General features: G+C 37.7%; 1 pseudogene; it reads right to left on the bottom strand.

Annotated features, from left to right (window-relative positions):
- Positions 1-2,489: 2,489 nt before the first annotated feature.
- Positions 2,490-3,523, bottom strand: LOC114204807 (annexin A2 pseudogene; annotated as a pseudogene).
- Positions 3,524-27,558: the final 24,035 nt, after the last annotated feature.

Below are 27,558 nucleotides of genomic sequence, written 5' to 3'. Positions count from 1 at the left end.
TTAATTTTGTTGGGCAGTGGTGAGGATGAATATCATGGTCTTATTTCTGCCTTTAGTGGGAAAGCCATCTGCTATTTCTCCATTAGATATGGTGCTGATTTTGAGGTGGAGATATGAAGCCTTTCCATTACTATTTCATGGAGATTTTTAAAACTTAATGAATTGAATATTATCAAATGCCTTTCCAGAATCTGTGATAAGTTTTCTTTTCCCCTTAGTATCTAATATTGAAACATCCTTACATTTTTCGTGCTTGTGGTTTCATTTAATGTGATGCTGGATTATATTTCATATTTTCAATTTACTTTTTCTCAATATTCATATGTGAGATTTGTCTATAGTTTGTGAGTACATCTTTTGTTAGGTTTTTACATCAAAGTTATATTCATATCCTCATACATGGGTGTTTTCTTGAAAAATCCTGTGCTCTTGAAAAATCCTGTGCTCTAGAAAAGCTTACATGGCTTTGGAATTATTGGCTTTTTGAAGGATTCGTAGGCTACCCCAATGAAACCATGTGAAAATTAGCTCTGAGGTGTTCTTTATCTCTCTGATGGTAATTTATCTGTTTAGATTTACTCTGTCTTACTGATTCTCTTTTGTGGCATGTGGAGGGAAAAAATGATATTCCTGCTCACAAGAAATTAGCAATTCAAAATGATACATTGACATTTGTGATGAACTATAATATGAGATGAAATGAAATGCTATGCAAGTAATGCAAAGCCCTGTGGTATGCTCAGAAAAGAGCAAATGAGAAGAACCAGGAAGAAAGCATCCATAAGGCACCAGGGACTTGGGGGAAGAGTCACTTATTTTTTCAGAAAATCTTGCAGGTTTAAAAATATATCCGCAGCCCCAAGGAGCTATCACTCCACACCCATTATAAAACAAACAATTTTGTTTGTTTTATAATGGCTATTATAAATGGCTATTATAAAACAAACAAACAACAAAGTAGGAAGTGTTAGGATGTGGAGAAACTGAAACCCTGTGTGATTTTGAACAGTTTCTTGATTCTCAAAATCCTTTGTTCCTGCCTTTTTCTCTCTGCCTAGTAAGCCCTTCTCCCTGGCTTACTGTTGGTCCCTCTGGGGAAGTACGAGCACGTCACCCATACCTGCCCTTGCTGCTTTGCTGATTTCCCTAGTACTCCAGCATTACTTGCTAGTCATGGGCTTTCCCACTTTGTATTGTAATAATGATTTTGTTGCCAGAGGCTCCTCAAAGGCTAAATTCATATTAAGTATAACTTCTTACACCTTTAGAAAGTTCTTCATACACTTTGTTGACATGAACTCAACAGACTTTTCTTTCTTATCCCCTTAAACTTAGGGCAAGAAAGCTACTCAGTTATGACTACTTTTGTCACCTTCTTGATTATCCGTCCTATGGGTGCCGCCTGAGGTTGAATACTCAATACATTTTATTTGGACTATTTCGGAGCTCCATGCTCCAGCCTTTAGTGGTCCCCACAATCATACCTTCTTATCACATCTAATAAATATATAAATATATTTAATATCATATTTTATATTACATAATGTGTATAAATATATATTATAATTTCTGCTTTAAAATCTTTTAATGTTTTCTGTATATAATGTGAACTCTGTAGCCTTATTTCAGGACAATTCCTGATTGGACCTGATTTTCCAGCCTTCTTTCCAATGGATTTTTCATCAATTCTGTATCTCCACGCAACCTGAATATTAACTGTTTTCCTTAATGAATCCTGACATCCTTACACTGCCCTATGTTTGTAGAAACTTTTTCCTCTTCTTGGGATGACATTTCATTCATCTATACTGACATATATCCCATCTATATATCAAGTTCCAATTCCAACATTGTCCTCCATGTTTCACATAAAGGCAGTAGGGGTCCCCTTCTTGCCCTAAGTCGCTGGTGCACTATGGATGCTTCCTTCCTGGCTCTTCTCATTTGCTCTTTTCTGAACACACACAGGGCTTTGTACTACTTGCATGGCATTTCATTTCATCTCCTATTACAGTTCATCATAAATGTCAGTTTATCCTTTTGAATTGCTAATTTCCTGTGAGCGGGAATTACAATTTCCCCCCCACATGCCACAAAAGAGAATCAGTAAATATTGGTTATATCCATGAATAAAATGATTAACAACTTCTATTTTAGAGTTCTTTCTTATGTTTATTCTTTTTCTTTTTTTTTAAAGTAAAAGTTCAGTTTATTCATCTGTTTATGATACAGTATACAAGAGGCAAAGTGTTTCACGTCATAGGTTTCACTTCCAACTCCTTGGAATGTTCATTTCTTTGGCTAAAAGGAGAGACTAGACGTGAGAGACAGGCAATGCTTAGGCAACTGACATAAGGATGGGGAGGGGGTGATGCTAACACCATCCTCGCGGGGACAGGTACAAGGGGACTGTTAGTACAAGCTATTTTCTAGAACTGTTAGCTGGAAACAGAGGAGCACCACTCGTGGGCGCTCATCCGTCGTGGGCTTCAGTCATCCCCACCACACAGGTACAGCAGCGCTTTCTGGTAGTCACCCTTCGTGTCTTGCTGGATATAGTAGTACAGGGACTTGCCGTACTTTCTCTTGAATTCAGACCTAATTTTCAACATGTCCACTTCACTGCAAGAGACCATGATTCTGATCAGGACTTTATCACGAGTCCTCTTGCCCTTCAGGGAGTCATACAGCTGGTCAGCAAAATACAGGGGCTTGTTCTGAATGCCACTGGACCAGGTTCAGGAAAGCATTTTCCAGGTCTACTTTGACCTCCTTCTTGATGCTCTCCAGCATGTCATAAGGGCTGTAGCTCTTGTACCTTTCAAATACTTTCTGGAGGTGACACACACTCTGCTCAGTCATGATGCTGATCCACTTGGGCACATCAGTTCCTTTCCTCTTCACTCCAGCATCATAGAGATCCCAGGCATCTTGGTCAATCAGTTCATAATCAATGACAGAGCCATCCTCTGCTCTTCTACCCTTTGCAAGGGCAACCATCAGCTTGCGGAAGTCACCAGATGTGTCAGAAACTATGTCCTCCTCCAGACCAGTCTTGTACATTTCTTTGTAGACTCTGTTAATTTCCTGAAGCTCTTGGTTGGTCCTTGAGCAGATGATCTCAATGAGGGAGTCCTTGTCAGTCCCCAGCCCCTTCATGGAGGCTTTCAGCTCAGAAGCATCATACTGAGCAGGTGTTTTCAATAGGCCCAAAATCATGGTCTCCAGGTGGCCGGACAAGGCTGACTTGAGTGCTGATGCGAGTTCCTTTTTGGTCCTTCTCTGGTAGGCGAAGGCAATATCCTGTCTCTGTTCATTGCTGCGGTTGGTCAAACTGTTGACAGTGGACCTCATCCACACCTTTGGTCTTGATGGCTGTTTCAATGTTCAGAGCATCACGCTCAGAATCAAAATTGGTGTATGCTTTGACTGACACGTATGGACTTGGGGGCTTGGAGTGATCACCCTCCAAGCTGAGTTTGCAGAGAATTTCGTGACCAGTAGACATTTTGAAGGAAGCTGGGCCCGGCGCCAAGAGCTGTGAGCGTCCCCAGTTGTAGAGCCTCTTATGTTTTTTCTTACCAACTAAAGACAAAGTAGATTCTTCGACATATTATTTCCTTGTTTTCATTCATGCACAATCTCCTTAAGAGAGGGTGGCTTGAACTCAAGTGAATGAGTGTTCTTTTAAGGGAGGAATTTTATTCTTTCAAATTACATAATCCTTTGGTACATCTAGACCTTTTTGATTTTCATAATTTTCAAGTATTATACATGTGATTATTTTTTGTTGTTCTTTAGAAAGGTCAAACCATAGATTTTAGATACAAAGTGGTCTTTTCTTTATTCTGGATTTTTTTTTAAATTTCTTTTAAAAAGGTCTGTTTTATTTGTTCCAAAAAATTTACTCAACTTGTTTATTAGGAAAACATTTCCCCCATATTGAACTTTGCTAGTGGACTAAAGTTATAAAACAGTCTGGAGAATTTGGGTAAGGAAATTCTTCAGTTTCATTGTCATTACTATAACCATGATAGTAGAGTTAAAATGGTGTTTCTTGGAATTAAAAAAAAAAACATATGCCATAGATTCTGTGGCCTTGTTATTAATTTTAAAATCCTTACATTTACCAATAGTCACATCAGTCAACATACATCTCTTTCTTTACTATATGCCTAATAGCGTTTGAGGGCAAATTTTTCCCATGAGATCAGTGATGAAATAAAAAAATATGTTCTTGGTTTTATGTAGAACTTCATCTTAGACTATTTCTATCATTGGAACCCTGTGAGGAATTAATTCCAGGTAAACCATTAAGGAATTGTTTATCCATTCCTTTTTTAAAAAAAAAAATAAAAAAAATTCCGTTAGCCGTTTGTATTTCTTTTTCAATAGACGAATGGATAAAAAAGATGGGGTCCATATATACAATGGAATATTACTCAGCTGTCAGAAATGATGAATACCCAAATTTTACATCAACATGGATGGGACTGGAGGAGATTATGCTAAGTGAAATAAGTTAAACAGAGAAAGTCAATTATCATATGGTCTCACTAATTTGTGAGACCCAAAGTTAGTGGTTTACATAAAAACTTTTATGCTAAGCAAAATAAGTCAATCAGAGAAAGACAGTTATCATATGAGCTCACTGATAAGTGGAATTTAAGAAACAAAACAGAGGATCATAGGGGAAGAGTGGAAAAAATAAAACAAGACAAAATCAGAGGGAGACAAACCATAAGAGACTCTTAATCATAGGAAACAAACTGAGGGTTGCTCGAGGGATGGGGTGACTGGGTGATGGACATTAAGGAGGGCAGGTGATGTAATGAGCACTGGGTATTATATAAGACTGATGAATCACTGACCTCTACCTCTGAAGCCAATAATACATTTTATGTTAATTAATTGAATTTAAATAAAAGGAAAATATTTTTTTCCTGGAATGTAGAAATGCATATATTGATTTTTTTAAATGTGATTTTTAAATTATCCTGTTTAACTCTTACTAATTGTAACAATTATCTGTAGATTCTTTTGGATTTGCCACATACAGAATAATAACATCTGTGAAAAATAACAATTTGTTTCTTCTTAAATAAATAACACAAACCTAATATCTTAGAATTCCAACATGGGTCTCATTGTGCTAAGATCAAGGTGTCACCCCTCCCCCCCCATTGCTGTGTTTCTTTCTGGAGGCTCTGAGTGAGAATCGATTTCCTTGACCTTTCTAGTTTCTAGAGGCCACCCACATTTGTTGGTTCTTGTGCCTTCTTTTTCATCTTCAGATTTAGCAATGTTGCATCTCTCTGACTATTCTGTACTCACATTTCCCTCCCATCACAGCCACGAAAAGTTTCTCTGCTTTTAAGGACTCATGGGATTAGTTTGGGGCCCCCCAGATAATCTATAAAATAATCTCATCACAAGGTCCTTAATTATCACATCTGTAAGGTCCCTTTTGTTACAGAGGGATGTATTCATTGCTTTTGGGGATTAGGATGTAGCAATCTTTGGGGAGGGGTCATTATGCTGCTTACCAGATTTAGAGAAAATCTGTTTTATCAACTAGTTTGACAAACACTGATTTGCACTATAGCCAAAGTGAGGGAAAAATAAGTATCAGAAGGGGGGGAAAAAGCATCAGAGTAAACGCATTAACTTTAATACCCTCTGAATGACTTTTTACTGGCAGCCAATTTCTTTAGCCCTGGACCTGTAGATATAAGCTAATTCATACTGAGTCTGATGTTTTCCTTGTTTTTGCCATAATCGATTAAAAAATTATCTACTGAAGTATAACTTGCATCCAATAAAACTTCTCCATTTTAAGTGTACAATGAAATGTTTTATCATACTCCTATTTTCATAGTTAAACATTTTAAAGATTAATTCAACTATGATATATAGAAAAGCAAACATGTCATAAGTATAAGCTTGATGAATTTTCACAAACTGAACTCATTGTAACAATCAGATCAAACCATAATGACCTTTTTGTGGTCAGCTTTGTTGTGTATAATTTATATAGAGTAAAATTAACCAATTTTAAGTATACAATTTGATGAGTTTTGACAAATGTATACAGTCATCTAATGACCACGATCATGATACAGAACAATTCTGTCATCCCCAAAAGTTCCCTCATTCCCCTTTGCAGGCAGTCCCCATTGCACCCATGGCCCCTGAAGTTACTGGTCTATATTTTTGCCTTTTCTAGAAATGTATATATAATTATTATATGATTATGCAGGCTTTTGTGTTTTTTTTAGCATAATGCTCTTGAGATTCATCCATATTGTTGCATGTATCAGCAGTGGATAGACCACAATCTGGTTATTTCTTCAGTTCAGGGACACTTGGGTTGATTCTTTTTAGTATTTGGCTATTATGAATAAAGCTGCTTTTAACGTTCTCATGGAAATTGTCGTGTGGACATAGGTTTATATTTCTCTTGGGTAAATATCTAAAATTGTTCAGTCATATGGAAAGTGTATGTTTAACTTTAAGAAACTGCCAAACTGTTTTCTCGAGTGGTTGTACTATTTTGCATTACAGCAACAATGAATCAGCGTTTCAGTGACTTTCCTCATCCTCCACAGCGTTAGGCATTATCAATCCTGTTAACTTTAGCTATTCCAGTAGGTGGGTAGTATCTCATTGTGGTTTTGATTTTCATTTTCCTAATGACTAACCTTGTTAAGGATCTTTCTCAGTGCTTGTTTGTCATCAGTTTATCTTTTTGGTGAATTCTAATTTCAAAAATTTTTCGCCCATATTAGTTGGTATGTCTTTTTCTGTTGAAAGTATTCTTCAATATTGTGGATACAGGTCTATTGTCAGAAATATATATTTTGAAGAATAAGTTAATTTTGAAATTCAGTTTATCAGGTTTTGTTTATGGTTTGTGTTATTTTGTCCTACATAAGAAATCTTAGTCTAACCATAAGGTCACTAAGGTTTTGTCTTTTATTTTCTTTTTAGATGTTTCATATTTTTTTTCAGATGTTTCATGTTTTTAGCTCTTACTTTAAAGTGTATAATAACCCACTTCAAGTTGATTTTTTTTTTTAGTATGTTTAAGGTAAATTTATTTTCTCTTTTCTCTTCCCTCTCTTCCTTTTTTTCCAGATACTAAATTCTACCAGCACTGTTCTTTGAAAAAATTATCTTTTCTTAGTTGGACTGCTTTGGCAACTTTGTCAAAATCAACTGGCCATATTTGTATGGGTCTATCTCTCATCTCTTTTCTGTTTTATTAATTTACGTCAGTTTTTAAAAAATATTTATTTTAGAAAATGAGAGGGAGAGAGAGAAGGCGTGGGGGAGGAGGTAAGAGGAGAGAGAGTCATGAGCAGGCTCGGCGCAGAGCAGTTGTGGAGCTCGATCCCACGATCCTAAAATCATGACCTGAGCCAAAACCAAGAGTCAGACACTTAACCACCCAGGTGCCCCAATTTATGTCAGTTTTTATGAGAATATCACATTTTCATTGATAACCACAGCTTTATAAACGTTTAAATCAAGTAGTTTAGGTAAGTCTTTCAAACTTATACTTTTTCCACATTGTTTTGGCTCTTCTATGTGTGTGTATATATGTGTTTCCTTATAGTCTTTGATTCAGCATGAGGTTTTCTTCAGGAAGGCCTGTTGAGATTTTGTTTGGAATTGCCTTTAAATTGTAGCTCAAGTAGGGGAGAACTGAAATATTAGTGATCATGAGCATGATATCTGTTTATTTGGGCCATCATTAATTTATCCCAGTAATGTTTTATGGTTTTTAGTGTACAGCTCTTGTACATATGCACTATGTTGAAATATATCACTAAATAGATCATATTTTCAATGCTTTTGGCAATATTTTAAAAATTTCACTTGTTTGTTGCTAATATATAGAAATATGGTTGTTCTTTGGTAGATTGACCTTTATCCTGTGGCCTTCATAAATTCATTTATTCTAGTATCTTTTTTGTAGGTTCCTAGGTGTTTCTATGTTAGGCGTTGGCAAACCATAACCTATGGCCCAAATCCTGCCCACCATCTAATTTTGTCAAGCAAAGTTTTATTGGAACACAGTCATGCCCATTTGTTTACACAGTGTCTAGAATGTTCGAGTTCTGGCTATGGTAATGGTGTTGAATAGTCAGAACAGAAACCTATGGCCTCCAAAGCCATATTCACTATCTGGACATATTCATAAGGATTCTAGGGATTAGAGTATGGATTTCTGGGGATCCGCTTTTAGAATTCTGGCTACCACAGATCTGGTTGTGTAAATCTGTTTCTTGTAATTTTCTTTCTATTTGTCAGGTCTTTGTGAGTGTGTGTGAGCATGCAAGTGTGTACACTTGTGCGTGTTTAATAGACTTTATTTCTTATAGCAGTTTTAGGTTCATAGCAAAATTAAGCTGAGTGTTCAGAGATTTCCCCTCTATCTCCTGCCCTCACACATGTATAGCCTCCCGCATTATCAATACCACTCACCAGAGTGGTATATTTGTTAAAACTCATGAAAGTACGCTGACGCATCATTATCACCCAGGGCTCATAGTTTACATTAGGGTTCATTGTTGGTGTGTTAGGGTTCACTTTCAGTGTTTGAGGATTTGTGGTATGCATCTTTAACTTATCACAGTCTACCTTTTAAACAATATATACTTCATATAGAGCATGAGATCCTAGAATTCACAGGACATGAACTGTTCTTATGTTTGGGACTGGATTTTTGTGTTTCTCCATTTTTAGGCTTTGTTGTAGGATATTGAGTTACTTGGAAGCATTTAGATCTTTTCAAGGCTTCTTTTTAATATTTTCCAGAACATATTTGTCCAGAACAGTCTTTAGTTAAAGTATAATTTGACCCTATCTAAACCAAGAATTTCTTTTTTGTGATTTTTTTTCTTTCTGTACTTTTATTGAGATATTTTTCTATTGTCTTCAAATTCACTAATACAGTTTTCTGTTTCTAGTCTAAGTCTATATAATGTACTCTTACATTCTAAGACTACTCTTACTCTAAGTCTATATAATGTACTCTTATATAATGTACTCTTATCTGTATCATTCAGATAATGTATTTTTGTCTTTCCAGAATGTCCATTATAATCTTTTTATAGATTTTAATCCATTCTGCCTATTTTCCCCTCTTAAATATATTCACCATAGTTATTTTGAATTGCTCCTCTGTTTATTACTTCAATCATTTGTTTCTGATTGTATTTTATCTCAATTATTGGACCTTTTTTTTACTGATTTTTAACATGTTTAGTAATTTTTGATTGTATAACTAACATTGTGTACATGTTGCACATGCTTTGAATTATGTTCTGAAGTATGCTGAACTTTGTTCTAGTAGGGAGTAAAATTACTTGTGATTACCTTCATCTTACCAAGGTGTGCTAAGCTTTGTGAGGGCAAGTCTACTTTAGTTTTGCTCATAGCCCTTATACAGAGGGAGAGATTTTTACTGCACATCCTAGGAGTGTGATATCTCTGGGATCTCGAATGGATGCCCCAGTCTCTAACTCCTGGACCCAAATTCTGTGGCCTTGGAAATCTCTGCTCTCTTCTCCAGCATCCCAGTGGTTATCTTGGCTAGGCTTCCAAGTCTTTGCTCTTTATATGTGTATCTTAGAAGTTGACTAAAGAGTGAGGGGAAGTTTTACACAAATTATTAGGACTCATTTTTTGTAGTGTTGTTGTTTTGTTTTGTTTTTTTCCCTTTCAGGAACTCATCTACTCCACGTTAGTTTTCTTGGCTGCCCAGGACACTGATCTCTGTCTCTGTTGTCCAACAAGACTATCATCTTTACTTAGGCTCTATTTCCCTGAGCTGTGGTTCGGAAAATGCCCCTAAGAAGAAATCTGGGGTTTATGTGACGTTTGTTTGCCTCTTTTCTCTCAAGGACCATAGCCCTGCATTGGCTGCTGTCCAATGCCTGCAAATAGTTTTTATATATGTTTTGTCTGGATTTTATACTTGTTTATAGCAAGAAGTTAAGTCCAATAATAGCTACTCCATCATGGATGAAACTAGAACATGCCCATGTTACTTTTTATTTCTCTTTGTACCATCTTTTGCTTTCAAAACGCCTTTATTCTACCATTTCAGTGATGAGGACCTAATCAGGTTTTGCTTTTCCTTCCTGTCATTTTTTGACCAGCTGTAAATGCTTTTTCCACATCTATACGTTTAGCTTCTGAGGCTACACTTGTGCTAAGTAGGAAGTATGAGAGATCACTTAACAAAGAACCTCAATTGCCATGGAATAGAATTTCCTGTGTTCTTCTAAACTTTTAACCATTGCCAGCTTTTAGTTCTACTATTTCCTACTATTCTTCCTTGTTAATCCACTGCTTCTACTGGCTATGATTAAGTTACTGGCTTTCTGGTTCCTACTTGATTCTCTAGCTGCCAAACATTTTGGTATTAATCACCAACTGCATCTTGTATAGAAACTACCGCACCACAGGCTCCCATCTCTTCTATAATACCCCGAGTGACCCCTGCTTAATGTTAACAGAAAATAAAAATTAGGTAGGAATTCATGTTACAAATTACACTTTTATCAGAACAGTTTTTTTTTTTTTTTTTTAATACTTGTCTTAGGCAGTTTGGGGTATTATAACAACACCATAGACTGAGTGGTTTAAACAACAAATATTTATTGTGTCTCTTTAGAGGCTGAGAATTCAGGATCTGTACTGGCGGATTTCGTTGTCTGGTGAGAGTTCTTTGGCTGGTTTGTACATAGGCATCTTCTTGCTCTGTTGTGACATGATAGATAATATCTCGTATCTCTTCTCACAAGGGTGCTAATCTCATTCATGAGTGTTTCATGAGTGCTTCATGACCAAACTACCTTCTGAAGGCCCCACCTCCAGATACCATGACACTGAGGATTAGGGCTTTACCATATAAATTTGGTTTTGGGGGGAGACCACACAAACATTCAGTTCATAGCAATATTTAACTATCTTTGTGCCTTGGTTTTGGTTGTGAATTCTGTATTTATATGAGCAAATTATATGGATGAGCAAATTATATGGATGACTATTGAAAAACCATCTAAACTACCTGAAATATGTAATTGCTAATATTTAGGAGAATCTGTGAGGATGTAGCTAGCTAGGATAATAAAAACTTGTTTTCTTTTTTGTCTGATAGTGGATAGATGAGGGAAGATTATGCCCATTTGCTGTGTCACGGGAGAACTAAAACTGATAGGAGACGTACGAATTCAGCTACAACTATAAAAGAACAGATTCCTTTAAACATTTAGTGCTAAGGCCTGTGTCTATGAAATTTTTCTATTTCATTGTCTTCATAAGTAAACATAAATATGGGAAAGATTCCAAATGCAAGAAAGGACAAGATTTGGGGGACAAAAGACCCAGTCAAAAATGGTGGGTCAGGAATATTAAATTTGTAACTTTTTATTGACTCAGAACAACTTTCAGCTTAACATTTACTTGTCTTTATGTATTTTTCCCCTGTAGCATTATAAGAGATCATGGATTCAAAACAAACTTGGCTATGTGTTTCTTCTGTCAACTTAAACAGTAAAACTTTGAGTCCCATAACTGCTGTCACTTTATTGGACGCTTCCGATAAAATTGCAGAGGTATGTATTTTTTGGGAGAAAAATCAGAATTTATCTTCTGAGTAAGAGTTTAGATGTATGTTTAAAGATCATGGCCTCACTAGACTATGAAGCTATTTTGCCTACTTCTCTACCGTGTTTATTTTCTTTGTATAATACAGTGGTCATATTTGAACTATAGTTCCAAATGTCCCACTAATGTATTCTTAGGAGTCTATTTTATGTTAGAAACAGAAATAAATCCTTTTAATTTGGGGATATACATCTCTCTTTTTTTTAATTTTTAAAGATTTATTTATTTTAGAGAGGGGTGCATGCGAGTGAATGTGGGGAGGGGAGTGGGTAGTGGGGTAGGGAGAGCAGAGGAAGAGAGAGTCTTAAGCAGACTCCGTGCTAAGCACAGAGGCTAACACTGGGCCCCATCTCACAACCTAGATATCACGACCTGAGCCAAAACCAAGAGTTGGACGCTTAACCAACTGTACTACCCAGGTGTCTCTCTCTCTCTTTTTAAAGCATACTTGGATTGAGGCACAACTAAGTAGGCATCTTCATGTTGTCAAGGCATTTAAAAATTTGTTAATTAAAAATTTCCTTCAGTTAGAATTGTCCTTACCACTACAGCCCTACTTTTTTGCTTTATTACATTTTAAAGGACTAGAAATATTTTTAGAAGACATATTAGTTTTCTCTAATAAAGTAACACAAACTGGGTGGCTTAAAAAAAGAAATCTGTTTGTTCTGGGAGCTGGAAGTCTGAGATCAAGGTATCTTGGTTTTTTCTGAGGGCTGTCAGAGAATGCTTCGTGCCTCTTTCCTAGTGTCTGGTGGTTTTCTAGTAATCTTTGGCATTCCTTGGCTTTTAGAAGCATCATCTAATATGACAGGTGTTATATTGGATTAGAGCCACTTTAGTAACCTCACTTGAACTTGATTACCTCTGTAAAGACTCTATTTCCAAACAATGTCACATTCTGAGGTACTGGGGGCTAACACTTCATATGAATTTTGGTAGAACATAATTCAACCAATAATAGAAGAAATTTTAGAATATTGTTAATGACACTATAGGCCTTTGCTGACAAATTTTCACTTTTTTTCAGATGATATCATTTTGTAAACAAAATTTTGTAATGCTCTGGTATTGAAAGATCTATTGCCTCATCCAAAAGCTAAGTACAGGAGGGCAGAAATATAATACCTTTTCTGTGTTCTATTTCAGGATCTAACAGAGTCCTAGCAAGCACTTAATAAAAATTTGCTCAGTAAATAATTTTTTAAATACACAAAGGAACTGTAAGAATGGAGAAACTTATAAAACGTGAACTGCCATAGAATGATTTTTTTCCTTGTCATAGAATGATTTTTAAAAATGGTTTATTCTGTGGCATCATTAAAAATTCTATTAACCAATTATAATTGTCTAAAGTTTTGACTAATTTTAATCTTTTAAAGAGCAATTCTAGGGGCACCTAGGTGGTTCAGTCGGTTAAGCACCTGCCTTTGGCTCAGGTCATGATCCCAGGGTCCTGGGATTGAGTCCCACATTAGGCTTCCTGCTCAGTGGGAAGCCTGCTTCCCCCTCTCCCATTCCCCCTGCTTGTGTTCCCTCTCCCTCTGTCTCTCTCTCTCTGTCAAATAAATAAATAAAATATTAAAAAAAAAAAAAGCTATTCTAGGGGCACCTGGGTGGCTCAGTCGGTTAAGCGTCTGACTCTTGATTTCAGCTCCGGTCATACTCTCAGGGTTGTGAGATTAAGCCCTGTGTCAGACTCTACGCTGCTGAGCACGGAGCCTGCTTAAAATTCTCTGCCCCTCACCCTTTGTCCCTCTCCCCCTCTGTGCATGCATGTGCGCTCTTTCAAACAAACAAACAAAAATTACAATTCTAAATGTTCAGTGAAATCCTAAGTACATTGTAGAATACTTGTATATGGATTTAAATGAGGAAAAAGAAGAAAAGGGAAATTGCTCTACAAATGTGCACATATGTGCATGTATACACAGGTTGCAGGAAATCTTAGCCACCAGATCTGTTTGGGTATATGGACCGATTCAGTTTTTTTTTTTTTTTTTTTTAAGATTTATTTATTTGTCTCAGAGAGAGAGAGAGAGAGGGAGAGAGCGTGCGCACTCTTGGTAGGCAGAGGGAGAAGCATGCTCTCCCCACTGAGCAAGAAGCAAGGAGCCGGATGTAGGACTCCATCCCAGGATCCTGGGATCATGACCTGAGCCGAAGGCAGACGCTTACCTGACTGAGCCAGCCAGGTTTCCTTGGACTGATTCAGATGTTTTGTGCTGCTCTGATTGGAACACTCCTTTCAGAAGGCTGTCTATCCACCACCTACCTGCCTTGCACTTTGATCTTCTTGTCTAATGCTTTCAGATTGAGGGAAGGGAGGGACTCATGAGGGGTCTCCAGTCTGGTCCCTCTCTGCAGCCACCATGCCTGAAGCAGTTACCGTGACAGGAGGAAGGCATGCCTGAGTTAGGAGTTTGACAAGAACACAGAGGTCGAAGTTATTAGGCCTGTGTGCCATGAGGTAGGGCTGGGAGGCCTGACCCCTAATTCAGAAACATGGCAGCTACTGCACTGGCTTGCCCACACATATTTACATACACGTTGTCTCTGTGTAAATCTTAGAATGTGCCTAGAAATTGGGCTTTTAAAAATTAACAACTCCCCCCACCCATCTATCTTCGAGAAAAATGAAACTTTATTTTTGGTTTGTTTTAAACAAAGAACCTCTGACCTCAACAAATTATTGCCCCCCCGTCCACCCCAGGATGATGTCATGAATATGTGAATGCAGAGAGTATGGTCTGCAGTTGAAATGCTGTTAAATATGCACCAGGCTTGGCCTATGGGCTGTTTGTGAACAATCTAGAAATCGTAGTGTTGTGGCTCTATCTTTAAATCATGACTCATGGGAAAGCCAGATGGGAATCTAGTCATTCTTGATGACAATGGGTTGTTTTTCTGTTTCGTTTTGTAGTAGTGGGCTCTCGTAGTAAACCACAAGTTGTTTTGTCTGTGAGATCTAAGCAACATAGAGCAGCAAGACAGATACAGACAAATTTTAATATTACACAAAGCTATGGTCCTTCTGTTTATGGGAAGCTCAAAAACGTGTAACGAATCTTTTAAGATTGGGATGTAGGTTCTAGGGATATGAGTAGAGAAGTCTTTTTAGAGAACAGCACAGTTTTAGACTTGGTGCTTAAGTTTTTATGGTAGGCTGGTTGAGAATGTAGCACTGTTCTTCGTTTAACTATAGATATTTGACATTTAGAAGACTGGGTGATAGGAGATTATTTTTTTATGTAAAAATTGCCTCTCATTAAATGTGAACACTTTGGTAAGTGGCTTATGATGAAATTTGCCAAACCTCTGAAAACACAGCAGTTCAAAATGAGGTTGAAAGAGTAATTCTGACCAGGATGTCCTATTTTGTTGGTTTGGCTGCTTTGATTAAAACCTTCTGTGAGGCAGTGGCCCTTGCGTGATAGGCCGAGACACAAATTAAGACGACAGTATGTTGACCTACTAAACAAAAGGCACAACAGCTTGGTAACTATGAACAGATACGGTTACTTTACTGCTTAAAAACCTGTTTCAGCAGTGACTTGGGCATATGCAAATCCCTTCATGGAAAGTTACAAAACCTTGGGAAATCCCACCTGTGAATGATTGTAGTGTTTAACCCTCAGGTTAGTTTCTGTAATGCTCATTTCATGAAATGTACTCCCCCCCCCCCATTTTTAGTGGTTAGTTTGTATAAGGCAAGCTCAAGACTGTAAGCCTGAACAACCACAATTTTTCCAAACAGGCGGTATTTCCAGTGAAATAGTGTGAAGGTGACAGGGTTAACAGGTTAACCTCATAAGTCAGAGAAACTGAGTCTCCTCAAAGTCTGATGTTCTGGGGCCATGATAACCTTGGGGTTCTTTGAATGGGTTTTCACATGTGACCTATATAATTGTATATGTGATTAGAGTAGTCATTAATCTGTTTCTGGCATACGTATTCTGTATTTATATGTAAGTTTTAAAGCCCCAAACACCGCCTTTGTCTCTGCATGCGACAGCTTGAGTTGCTGTATAAGGAGGCTGTGGATTCTGAGGGTCACATGTTTGGCAATTTACTGAAGAAAAGTTGGAGACAATGTTTTTTTCATTATCCCTATTTCTTTTTAAACCATAGTTTTATACAAAGCCGTTTAATCTGTCTTCTAGTGGTACAGTATTTACAACAGAAAGGTTGTATGTTAAATGGTTGACTTTTCAAGCAACCCAAACACCTGGTCAGCATAAATCTTTTAATAGCAGTGCCACTCCATTAACTCCTTTGTTACCAGAACTTTTGAAAATCCCTTTGCTAAAGAGTTGGAGAGTGGCCATATAAACCCCAAATACTGCATAACCATGAGAATTAATAAATACTGTTCATAGTAGGATATGAGACTTTATAAGGAACAAAATCAAGGCTACAGGTTATTAATCTCATTGTCAAAAAGTCTCTTTCATTTATGGCTTCATTTTCCCGTTTCTGAATTCCATATTTAAGTGCACTAATGATTTCCATATTGTAAGTAATATCTTGGATAAAGGAAAATAGCTTTTCCCACTGTAAAAAAAAAAATCCAAAATAATAAATATGGAAACACAAGGAAGAGAGACAGCTTGATAAATCTTGCCCTGGGAAATAGTTACTCATGTTCTTACCTTCTATTTAATGAACCGAATGTATAAAGGGTTAGGCTGAAATACGAATGTATTTTTTGTATGATCTGTTATATAATGTTAATTAAATTCAGTCAGTGGTTTTAGTCTCTTAATGATGCTTATGTACTCTATTGTAGAGATAACCATTTTTGGTAATAAAAAGTTAAAAGGGGTGAATAATTGTGTTCTGATAAGAGTTTAATGTTACTGTGATTTTTTTTTAGGTAGAATTCTGTGTAAGTGTATGAAATACATATTTTCATAAGTATTATCTAAGTATATATAAAACTGATAGAGACGAAGCTATGGTAGGATCCAGAGTTCTATATAATCATTCATTCATCAATTGTATAAACATTTAATGAGTACCTTTATTTCCAGCACAGGGCTGGGTTCTAGAGATGCCAAATACCTATCAAAGGAAGGTGGTAAGGCACACAACACGGAGAGCCTAAACTCTGGTCAAGATGATCAAGAAAATCCCCCTTTTGTGATTGATTCCTGATACATAATCAACTCTGACATCACTCCTGACCTAAAACTTTCTCATACTTCTAATTTCTGTATATATTTTGCAAAAGTTTATTAATTTAAATGAGATATATTCAGAGTTTTCTCTATGCCAAATATCAGAGTAGATGTTACAATTCTTGGCCAAATGATGCATTGAATATATATCTTGTTAAAATTAATCAATTTCCTTGGTAAAAAAATGTGCAGTTCTTTAAGTTTGTGGAAGCTTTGCAATTCTTGAAATAATGTGCTGAGAGGTTTGCAGTGGAATGAGGGCCATAGACATGTAAACGAATAGTTACAATGTGATTTAAAAGAGCTGGGACAGGTATGTGGACTTATGCATAAAGCATATGGCAACTAACTCTGAGGGTATCAGGGAAGACTTTACACAGAAGGTGATTTTTGATCCAGGCTTTGAAAAATGAGAATTGGTGGGGGACATTCAAGGCAGAAGGTTTAGCAAGTACAAAGGCCGAAAGGCATGAAAGTTAGCAGTTTGGGCAATTGTGAGTAGTTTAATGTGACCTTAGCAAAAGTGGTATTGAGGGAAGTGAATAGGCAGCTATCTTGTTTCCCACTGATGGTCAGGGGCTGTCTCCTCAACCTACACTCTAGCTCAGTTTTTGCCAGTTCAGTGCTATAAAGGGCCAAATAATGGTCAGTGGTACTCTCAGCTTCTCGTTCAATAGAACTTTTGTTGTGCTTTCTGTTTCCTGCTGGAATGGTTCTTCCTTTCTTCCTTCCTTATACATGTACTAATACTTTTTTGAACATTTTTAAAAAAGATTTTATTTATTTGAGAGAGAGAGAGAGAGAGAAAACGAGCATGAGCACAAGTGGGGGAGGGCCAGAGGGACAAGAAGACTCCCCACTGAGCGGGAAGCCCAATGGGACTTGATCCCAGGAACCTGAGATCATGACCTGAACCTAACCAACTGAGCCACCCAGGCACCCCAACATTGTTTTTTTAAGATGGTAAACTCGAGAGTCTCAAAGATGGAGAAACATAAATTGCAGGTGTGTCCTTTACTGAGAAGCACCACTCTCACTTCCATCCTTTGCTTTCTGGACTCAAACATGCTTGTTACGTAAATATCTCCTCTTATGGGGCCAGATTATAGCCTTGCAAGGCCTTGTTTTCAAGCTGGAACCATATGCAAATCTTGTCTACCTCATTAGTAAGAACTTGTTCTTCAAGGATTTTTTTTTTTTTTTTGCGGGGGGCGGATATTCATTCACCTGGCACATATTTTTTAATGCTTATTCCACGAAATCTACCCACATAACTCATCCCCAACCCTTTTTTTCCAGTAGCCTCCCAATATTGTTTTTCATACACTTGACTGTTCAATTAAACCTTTACCTACCAGCCAGAAATCCATGTGGATCTGTTCTTCAAACTCTGTTGCTCTAAGTTCTCCCTGTTTCAGAGCCAGTGTTCAGTGGCACTGTATCTCCACAGCAAGCCACTTTCAGCTGCCGTCACAGATAGTGGGGAAATGAGGCTTGCGAGTGTCCTCAGGCAGCTGGTTATGGAGATCACTCCATGAGGCCTTACATGGGAGTTACTGTCTGGCAGTGTTGCAGGTATGGGCACATAGAGAACATAAATGATCTGTCTCTAAACCCTACATCTATCTGATTTAGTACAGCTATTTAATGGAATGTTGTTACACAGGCCCGATTTTATGGCTAGATTCGGAAAAGACTGCTAGTTTTCTCCCCAAATTTATTCTCCCCTTTCTCCATATTAACTGTTTATCTGGGCATATGGCTGCTTTAACTACAGAATACGTTTTTCATTCTCCTTTGCAGCTAATATGGCTATGTGTCTAAGGTTTTGCTATTCTAATCACATTCTAAGGAATGTGATTGGAAATGATGTTTTATTTTACTTAAAAAATAATCCTGGACTTTTTCCTTGCCACTTTCTATAGGCTGGCATGTTTTTGAGCCTTTTTTTTTTTTTGCCATGAAGACGAGTATTCTACTTTGAGATAGTGAAGAAATGAGACAGAGAACCTTCTAGAACAGAGCTACCTCTTGGATGTGGATCACTTCTAGATACCTCTGGACACCACTGGATAATTGTGAGAGAAAATGAATCACTAACTTTTGGGTGTCTTTGCTATAGTAGTTTGTATTGTATTGGGTATATCCGACTTATTCTTGGCGGCTCTGATCCTCTGATTAGTCAGTGTCTCATAGGGAGGCATTCATACCCATCAGGGCCCAATGGTAAAGTCAGAAGATGTTTTCAAAAGGAGAATGCATAGTTGCTGCAATAATTGCATTCTGAAGTCATCATGACTTTGCTTAGAAACCTTAGAGGCTTTCCTTTGGCTCAGGATTTGCTCCAGGCAGCACCGGCCATATGATCTTTTCCACACTTTGAGCACCACTGTAGAAGACACCTGGGTTCTTTGTTGCAAGCCAGGGAAACTAACACTGGTTAAATTAAATAGAAAGTAAATTTATTTGAAAGCTACTGGGTGACTCACACAGAATCAAGGGGAAGGTAGGAGAATCAGGCTTGGAAAATGGGTAGGTGAGGCAGCAGGTACCAAAATGATACCATAGTTGCAGGAACACACTGGTCACAACGGTATTGTTCTGTTGCTGCCCTACTAGACCTTTGATGCAGTTATTGGCATGGAAGGCCGCCACCGTGAGTCACTTTAAAAACTGCCCCAGCATCTTGGGTGTCTGCCCATATTCCTCTGGTTTTACTGCCTTGGTTTCCTAAGGTTGACCTCTACCTACCAGTATCGTCTCTGTTTGAGCACTTTCCCTGAATCTACAAGGGCTTTTCAGTTTGCATGTGGCAGACTGAAAGTATTAGCAAATTAATATCCCTCAGTTCTCAACCACTGACTGATGGGAGCCAGTAGATAAATACACAAGCTTTCTCTCTTCTTAGGTGGAATCACTGTAATAGGTTTTGTTTTCTACCATTTGCCCAAGGAAGCAAGCTCTAGTTGCCTCACAGTGGTAGCCAGCTTGGGATAACGGCCTCATCATGGACGGCCTCTTTCTTTGGTTTCACCTCCCCTTTCCTCCTGGTGCTCTTGCATATTCCTAATAGACTATTGGTTCTTGAGTCCTTCTCTTAGAGTTTGCTTCTGGGGGAATCCAACCCAAGATAGCAGTACTCACTCAGAATTCAAGTCCCAGCTAGTAATATTTGACAGGCTGAACCCAGGGCAGCTGTATGTTGGGTCAGGGGTGGCATTTGGAAGGCCTTGATACTTTGGTTTCCGTAGCATGAGGAGGGTCCTTATCTCTTCCCATGACTCATAAAATGTAGAAGTCTTCAAAACTTGGAAGGGGGATCAGAACCACTAACCTGTTTCAAAGCTTATTGTTTTTTTCTGGAATATTGCAGTATTTTTCTAATTGGTTCACCTTCTTCCTTGAAGTAGGAGAGAGAAAGGGAAGGTTGAAGTATGGGGAAAGGCACCCTCAAAATTAGATCGCTACAGCACCCAGTCCTAGTCCTTTGGGCAAACAATGCCTTATCACTTTGTTATTTCAATCTATATCACCCTAACTAAGAATAGAAAGCCATTTTTTTTTAGCAGTTAATTTCCAAATTAAACATTGAACTACTAACATTTTTGTACTCTTATCAAACAGCAAATTTTATACCTTGGACAAATATGGCACGTTTTTGAGAAAGGTGATTAGAATTTTGTGTGCCAAACAAGTCTTAGAAAATGAAGTGTTTGAACAGATAAGTGGAATAGATAAAATGTTGGCTTCAGAGCATTTTTGGTCTGTTTTCTCAAATTGATGGATTTCAGTGTCCCAGCAAGCCTAATATTTCTCCTATAATCATCTCTTGATTTCTGTTCTTCATCATTTTTATTTCTCTCTTAAATGTTATTTGCCTTGAGGCACTATCTATCTGGTGTATGTGCAACTGTGCTGTGTTCCTGCCAGGAATGGGTGGCTTTGACCGCCCGGTTTCCCCATCAGGGTCATAACAAATGTTCTCTCAGTTCACCTCTTTCTTCCTCTTCTTTGGGTCTTGGGGGTGGGGGGGAGCTGCTGTAGCTAAGTCCTTAAGCTAAACTAGATTAAGATGGATGACTAGGTGGTATTCCAGGAAGCAGACTTCACCAATCCTTCTTACTTGGATTCTGCCCCAAGAAAATTGCTTGTGGGAGGTCTCTCAATGTGTGGGAGCTTCTAGCACCTTCAAAAATCACTTCCAGAACCTTATTTAGGCACCATCTTTCACCTGGTATTTATCTACAACTGTTCTTTTCAGGAAAAGCCAGTCATTAAGGAGAGGTTGGGAGTGGGAAGAGCCTACAGAGAACCATATGTGGGATGCATGTGTTTAGCATTTGTTTTGAACCAGAGGGAGCCAGAGACTCTAGCAAGCCTTGTTTTGATAATTCTGTGTCTAAGATGTTCATTTATTCATTCATTTACTCTTCTGTTTATTATAGAATGCCTACCAGGGCTTAGCCATTGTGTGAACTACTAAAGATACAAATAGCAATCATCAGGTCATCCAATTTATGGACTTTTCTCACACGTAGAAACATCCATACTGAGAAACAATACTACTTAAAGATAGTTTTAAATTTTTAAATGATATAATAGAATGATCTTAGTTGGCATTTTTCAAACACTGTTTGAATACTGTCCATGTTTAATAACTAACCATATATATAAAAACAAAATTTGAGGTAAGGGAAAAATTAAAATTCTTTTCTCTCATTCCTCCAAGATGTCCATCAATTCAAAGGCCAATGTCTTTCAATTTTTAAAAAATTTTTTATTTAAAAAATTATTATTATTATTATTATTTTTTGCCTGTCACAACAGTAAGAAGAGAAGTAAAGGTAGGCAAAATGAAAGGGAGGGGGAGCAAAAGTGTCTTCCATGAGGAATTTCACCTGATGAGAACAAGTGTTGAAAAAATATTTGCCAGAGGGGTACCAGGGTGACTCAGTTGGTTAAGCGTCTGCCTTCGGCTCAGATCATGATCCCAGGGTCCTGGGATTGAGCGCCCGCATTGGGCTCCCTGCTCAGTGGGGAGGCTGCTTCTCCCTTTCCTTTTGCCCCTTCCCCTCCCCCTGCTCCTTCTCTCTCTCAAATAAATAAATAAAATCTTTAAAGAAATATTTGCCAGAGAAGATCAGTATTAGTACTCCCATTTCTATTTTTTTTGTCTCAAATGAAGGAAGGCCTACATTGGGTCATGCATACATTACATAATTTTGGTAAAGCTTTTGTATTAGCTTAAAAGGATTCAGTCTTTAATGAATGCTACTCAAATCTTTGTAGAGGATTTCCTACTGGCTTCCCCAAATATTGAACCCCTGACAAGTGCCACAGTTAATGCATGATTGCTGTTAGAGGTAAGACTGAAGGAATACATCCAAGTCTTCTCCCACTGGTTGAAAGCAGTAGATGGCTTCCACCCATGTGTTTTGAGCATGGCTGTACTCCTCCTGGTTAATAACAGTTCCCTTTGCCCACTTGTTTTCTCATTTTAAAATTGTGACTCTCAAGTTGACCTTGTAGAAGTTATAGCAAAACCACGTACATGTGAATATTTGCCCTTGTGCTAATGGCTCAGTATTGGTCAGATTTTGGCAAGGTGGATCTTGTTTACAAAACCAGTGGAAGGGTTATGGAGGCCTGTGCAAGAACAAGGTCATGGGCTCAGAATCACTTCTGTCTTTCGTACGGAATGTCCCTTTGAACTCTGAGAAACTCAAAATTTGGACTTATAGAGTTGGATTTCTGTGTAGAGCTCAGTTCCTGCTGGGAGCTTTTAGAAAAATTAAGAGAAACTTGTCTCTGTGTAGAGAAAGCCACATACCAAAATAAATCCATTTGGAAATTTGGTACTACATAGTTCTCTGGCTGCAAAACATCTAAGTCTGTGGTACCCTATTGTTTGTTCTACTGTTGGCATATCTTTCCCCTGTTATGTCTGGTTTCTTAGATACATAATAACAGGAGATAAAAATGATCCCTTTCAATCTGATTTTAATGAATAGAAAGGCACCTGCTTTGCATGTGTTGTGTGGTGGGGAGGGGTGGGTATGAATTCTTGACTATGACTGCGGTCTCTAGTTACGTCACATTTAGTAAATAAGAACAGTCTGTATCCTTGGACCGTCCTCTTAGATGGTTGAGCAGATTGAGTGGTGTTATGCATTCAAATTTAACTGAACATAGTAAGTTATTATAGATTTCTAAATTGAGTGATAGGGAAAAGTTTTGGGAAGCAGTTTTGGACTTGGACAAACTAAGGCTTGATTATTCAAGATTTTTATTTTCTACTTCAGACAATTTTGTACTCTGATAAGATTCAGAAATGACTTTTTTGGATAAAGTACAAATATAATTTTCACAAATATAATTTTATGACCATTCTGTATTTTGCAGTTGTTTTATGTCTTACCTTTTGTGGAAAATACTGCCTCTTTTAATTTTGAACAAATTGAAGTGAAAGGATAAGTCTCTGAAGAATATGACTAATACCAATTTAAATGCTGTAAGAGAAATCTTTCACAAGTTACTTCAATTCACTTAATTTCTTGATATCGTTGCTGTATGCTTTATATTATTTTTAAGGGAAAGTTTGAGAATGCTCTATTTATAAAAATGCCCCCAAATACACCAAATCCAGGGAAATTTACTTTTTAAACCTTGGACGTGTCTATTTGACTTAAACTCAACTAACTTCTATTTCTTCTTGAATATAAATTTTAGGGTTGTTAGTGGTGTTTGAATTTATAGTCTGATAAAGGATCAAAACTTACCTTCCCTAAATAAGTCAACTTGTTTCTGCTATAGGTGTTTCATATTGTTAGTAGTTGAACTTTTATGAATATGGATAAACATTTTAAATAGTGTGATTTATTAATTTTGAGAAAAGCCAAAAATATTTCCCAGAAGTCCTATAATATTCACAAACTCCTATCTAAATGAGAAACATTTCAGTCATTTATACATTACTCTGATTCCCAATCTCATTCACTTTTATAATATTGGTTAGAAATTCACACAGAGCTAAATTTTGTGGATTATACAAACATAAGTTTATATTTAAGAGGCCAGGCAGGAATGTAATTGGGTGGATCTGGATCAGAATAATTGTTTTACATGAACATGTGTTTTTAGCTGTTTTAAAATAAAAGTGAGCTCATATTGAGTTATATTGGAGCCTACAATCTAAATTGAGAAATAAGACGCATGACATAAACACATAGTCATGGTTTATTTTTCCAAACATAGAGCATTAGGATAAGGGGTTAGTTTAATATGAATATGAATTTTTCTCTTTGACTTCTACATTTGACCTTTATGGTTTCAAAGAAAGTACATAGGAGAAAGATGTGGAAGTGACTGTAGATCCAGCTCATATATGGGCATCTGCTATGTGCTAGGAATTGGGTGAATTGCTTTTCCTATAAGGTATCATATTGTTCTGATACTCTAGTGAAGATGATAGACCCATTCTACAAATGATGAAACTGAGGCATGGTGAGGTCAGATCTCTCATATGATGTCTTCCATTTTTGCATAGAAGCAAGTAGAGTGGTTGGAAGTAGGACAATCCAGGTAGTGCTAAAAGGACCAGTAATTGAACAAAAGGATAAACAAAGAGGTAATAGTTGATGAACCCAGATTAGAATTTCAGTTAGTTCAGGGAGACTACCCACTGTCACTTCTGCTTGATCTTGAGGTTCTTGGGAGAACCAGGGAGTGTTTTGATTTTCTTGATCCAGTGAAGCCTTCCAGAGTCTTGACCATAATCCCTGGAGCCCTTTTCTAGTGCTGGTCTAGAACATTGGGCTAGGGATCCTGAAATGGTGAGGTCCAAGTCCTAGTTTGAGTCATGTATGTGGATATGTGTCCTGCTCAGAGGGGAAGTGTGAACTCTGATACCCAGGACAGATATCAGAATGGCTTGCACCTTTTTATGTGCACAGCTTCTCCCCAAGCATGTATGTGTGTGCAGTGTTTGGCCCTTGCTTTCCTATCTATCCTTCCAATTTACTGGTTGTTGGCTTCTCTTGGTACATTCAGTTTGAATTTTGAGTAAAATTAAGAACAATTTTCTGGCTGCTGTTGTGTGGTAAATAATGTAGTTTCCGAGTGTTCACGGCATATTTCTGGGACAGTCTGTGGAAAGGATTGCTTTCTGTATTGCTGTAGAAAGAGAACTGCCTACATTCTTTTGCCACAAGGGAGGAATCACCTCGATGGGTTGGGCAAAGCGTCCTTCAAAATAACTTGAAGGCAATTTTGAAACTGTAAATGATCCAACAAGTGTTCAACAATATATATATAGCTTTACTGGATTTTATACAAGGCAACGATTTTGACTTCTGTTCTTGGTTCCTCTTTGCTTATGGCATCTCCACCAGATGAAAGGAGATGTGAACTCATCACACAGAGCTCGACCAGAATTCCTGACAGGGCAAGAGGTGTGTTTTTCTTTATAACATATATGGCTTTTCTGTATAATGTGTATTACATCAGCAGTGAGAGGGAAAGCCCTTACATGTGAAAAGAGGAGTACAATTGTATCTTGTGGAAAAGTGAAGAAAGGAAACCATAATTCATTGACTACTTATTAGTAAGCCAACTATTATGTGACCTGCTTGCACAGATTCTTTTAATTTTCATTTAAAAACTCTGAACACACATTTTACTATCTCTCTTTTATGGATAAAAAAATGAAACCCATAGGGGTTAAGTACCTTCTCAAATTCCAATTTACATGCTGAGCGGATGCACCGGAAAATGCACCTAGTTCTATTTGTGACAGACTCGTAATTTTTCCACCACTTTTTCCACTACTTTTATATTATTTATTCACAAAGATTATTTACTATTTTGTGCCAGATTCTATGTTAAATTCTAAGGATAGAGAAATGACCAGTATATATTTTTGAAAGATGACAATTAAAAATACAGTGACTGTTGGAAGGGAAGGGAGCTCTTTTCTCATAATACTATGTACAAATGTACGAATTTTACTATGCAGTAGAAGTCAATTGATGACAATGGTTTGTGATGGTTTATTTTTTATTAAAGATTTTATTTATTTATTTGAGAGTAAGACCGGGACAGAGATAGCAAGTGAGAGCAAGAGCAGGGAGGAGAGGGAGAAGCAGGCTCCCTGCCGAGCAAGGAGCTTGGTGTGGAACTCGATCCCAGGACTCTGGGATCATGACCTGAGCCGAAGGCAGACGCTTAACTGACTGAGCCACCCAGGCGCCCCTGTGATGGTTTATAAACCATTCTTGCTGCACTAGTGTGTGCTCTAAGAGTATTTGAGGTGGACTTCTATATAGTAAGGGTCCAGTTTGTGTTTAGAGATTCTGATTTTCCAGATTCTATTTCAAAAATAGAACTTACGGGAGGAATATATTTGGATTTGCTGCAAGCAGGTTTGAATTTTGATTAGGCAGAGAAACCCCATTTTTAATGGAAGTGGGAGTGGGAGGTAGAAATCTAGGTACTGACTCCACACCAATGGTTCTCACACTTGATCATGAAACACAGATTTCCAGGCCCACTCAAATTTCTGACTCAGTAAGCCTGGAGCAGTGCCTGAGAATTTACATTTCTAACAGGTTCCTGGGTGATACTGATGCCACTGACCTGAGGACACATTTTGAGGACCACTGTTCAACATGAAAGTATTGTCTTACTCTTGTCATGTAGAATGGGCAAAATATGGAATATTTTATATATGCCTTGGGCCAGCTTTTTTAGCAACCACCAGTTACTGCTTTGGCCTCACCTTATGAGATCTGATGATCCACCACTGTATACATAGTGATCTAGAAAATCCACAAGATGAATACCATTTATCTCTGTTTATAAAATCATTAAAAAATGTAGTTATTTTGCAGATACAGCTTAAGAGTTCATTTATGCATTTACTAAAATCAAAGGAAATTTTAGGGCCCCTTGTTGAATGAGAAAATCGTATGTTAAATAAGACAATTATTCTTGTGTTTTCTCATTTCTAAGTGATAACCAGTTGCACTAAAACCACTTTGAGGTAGCAGGCAGGTTTGGGATGATTTGGTGCACATCTGTTGTACGATGGACATCTTATTTACTTCAAACAGAAGTGAACTCTGGAAAGAGACATGGTTCCACATCATAGAGGACCAAATTGTATTTTCTTGTACCTGGCATTTAATCCAACCATCAAGCCCAACGGGCATGAGTTTCTCTAACTTGAGTGAAGTGATAACTAAACATTTCGACCTCAGACTTGAGTGTTTTGGTGTAACATATAAAACGCACTCAGCCGAGACCCTAATCCACAGTGTTCATTTCCCCCCCCCTTGATTTATGTTTAGTACTTTGTTAGATGGTTCCCTTTTCATCTGATTCCACATGGATGCAATGTTTCCTGTCTCACAGCCAAAGTCAACCTTTTAAGGCCTACAGGGGTGTTGTAGACATATAAATTAACAAAGCAGAGAGAAGGCTGGATTCCAGGACCACCTGGATTGCCAGCAAGGGCTCTAGAACCACAAAGGTTGGTCGGAAACAACCAGAAGGTCAGATGAGAAGTACACAGGGAAGGGCCTCTGAAACCCGACAGCAGCAAAGCTTGTGGAAGTAACATTTCTTATAATGGAGGCAAAAGGAAATTCAATGTAATCAGTGTAGGTTAAACAGACCTGGGATATATTAGTCATGGATC

This window comes from Eumetopias jubatus, unplaced genomic scaffold (assembly GCF_037043125.1).
Source record: "Eumetopias jubatus isolate StellerSeaLion01/CBP00866 unplaced genomic scaffold, mEumJub1_p1.0 scaffold_5, whole genome shotgun sequence".
In the NCBI taxonomy this organism is placed as follows: domain Eukaryota; kingdom Metazoa; phylum Chordata; class Mammalia; order Carnivora; family Otariidae; genus Eumetopias; species Eumetopias jubatus.
The sequence above is the reverse complement of the archived record's forward strand: the minus strand, read 5'-3'. Positions and strand labels throughout refer to the sequence as shown.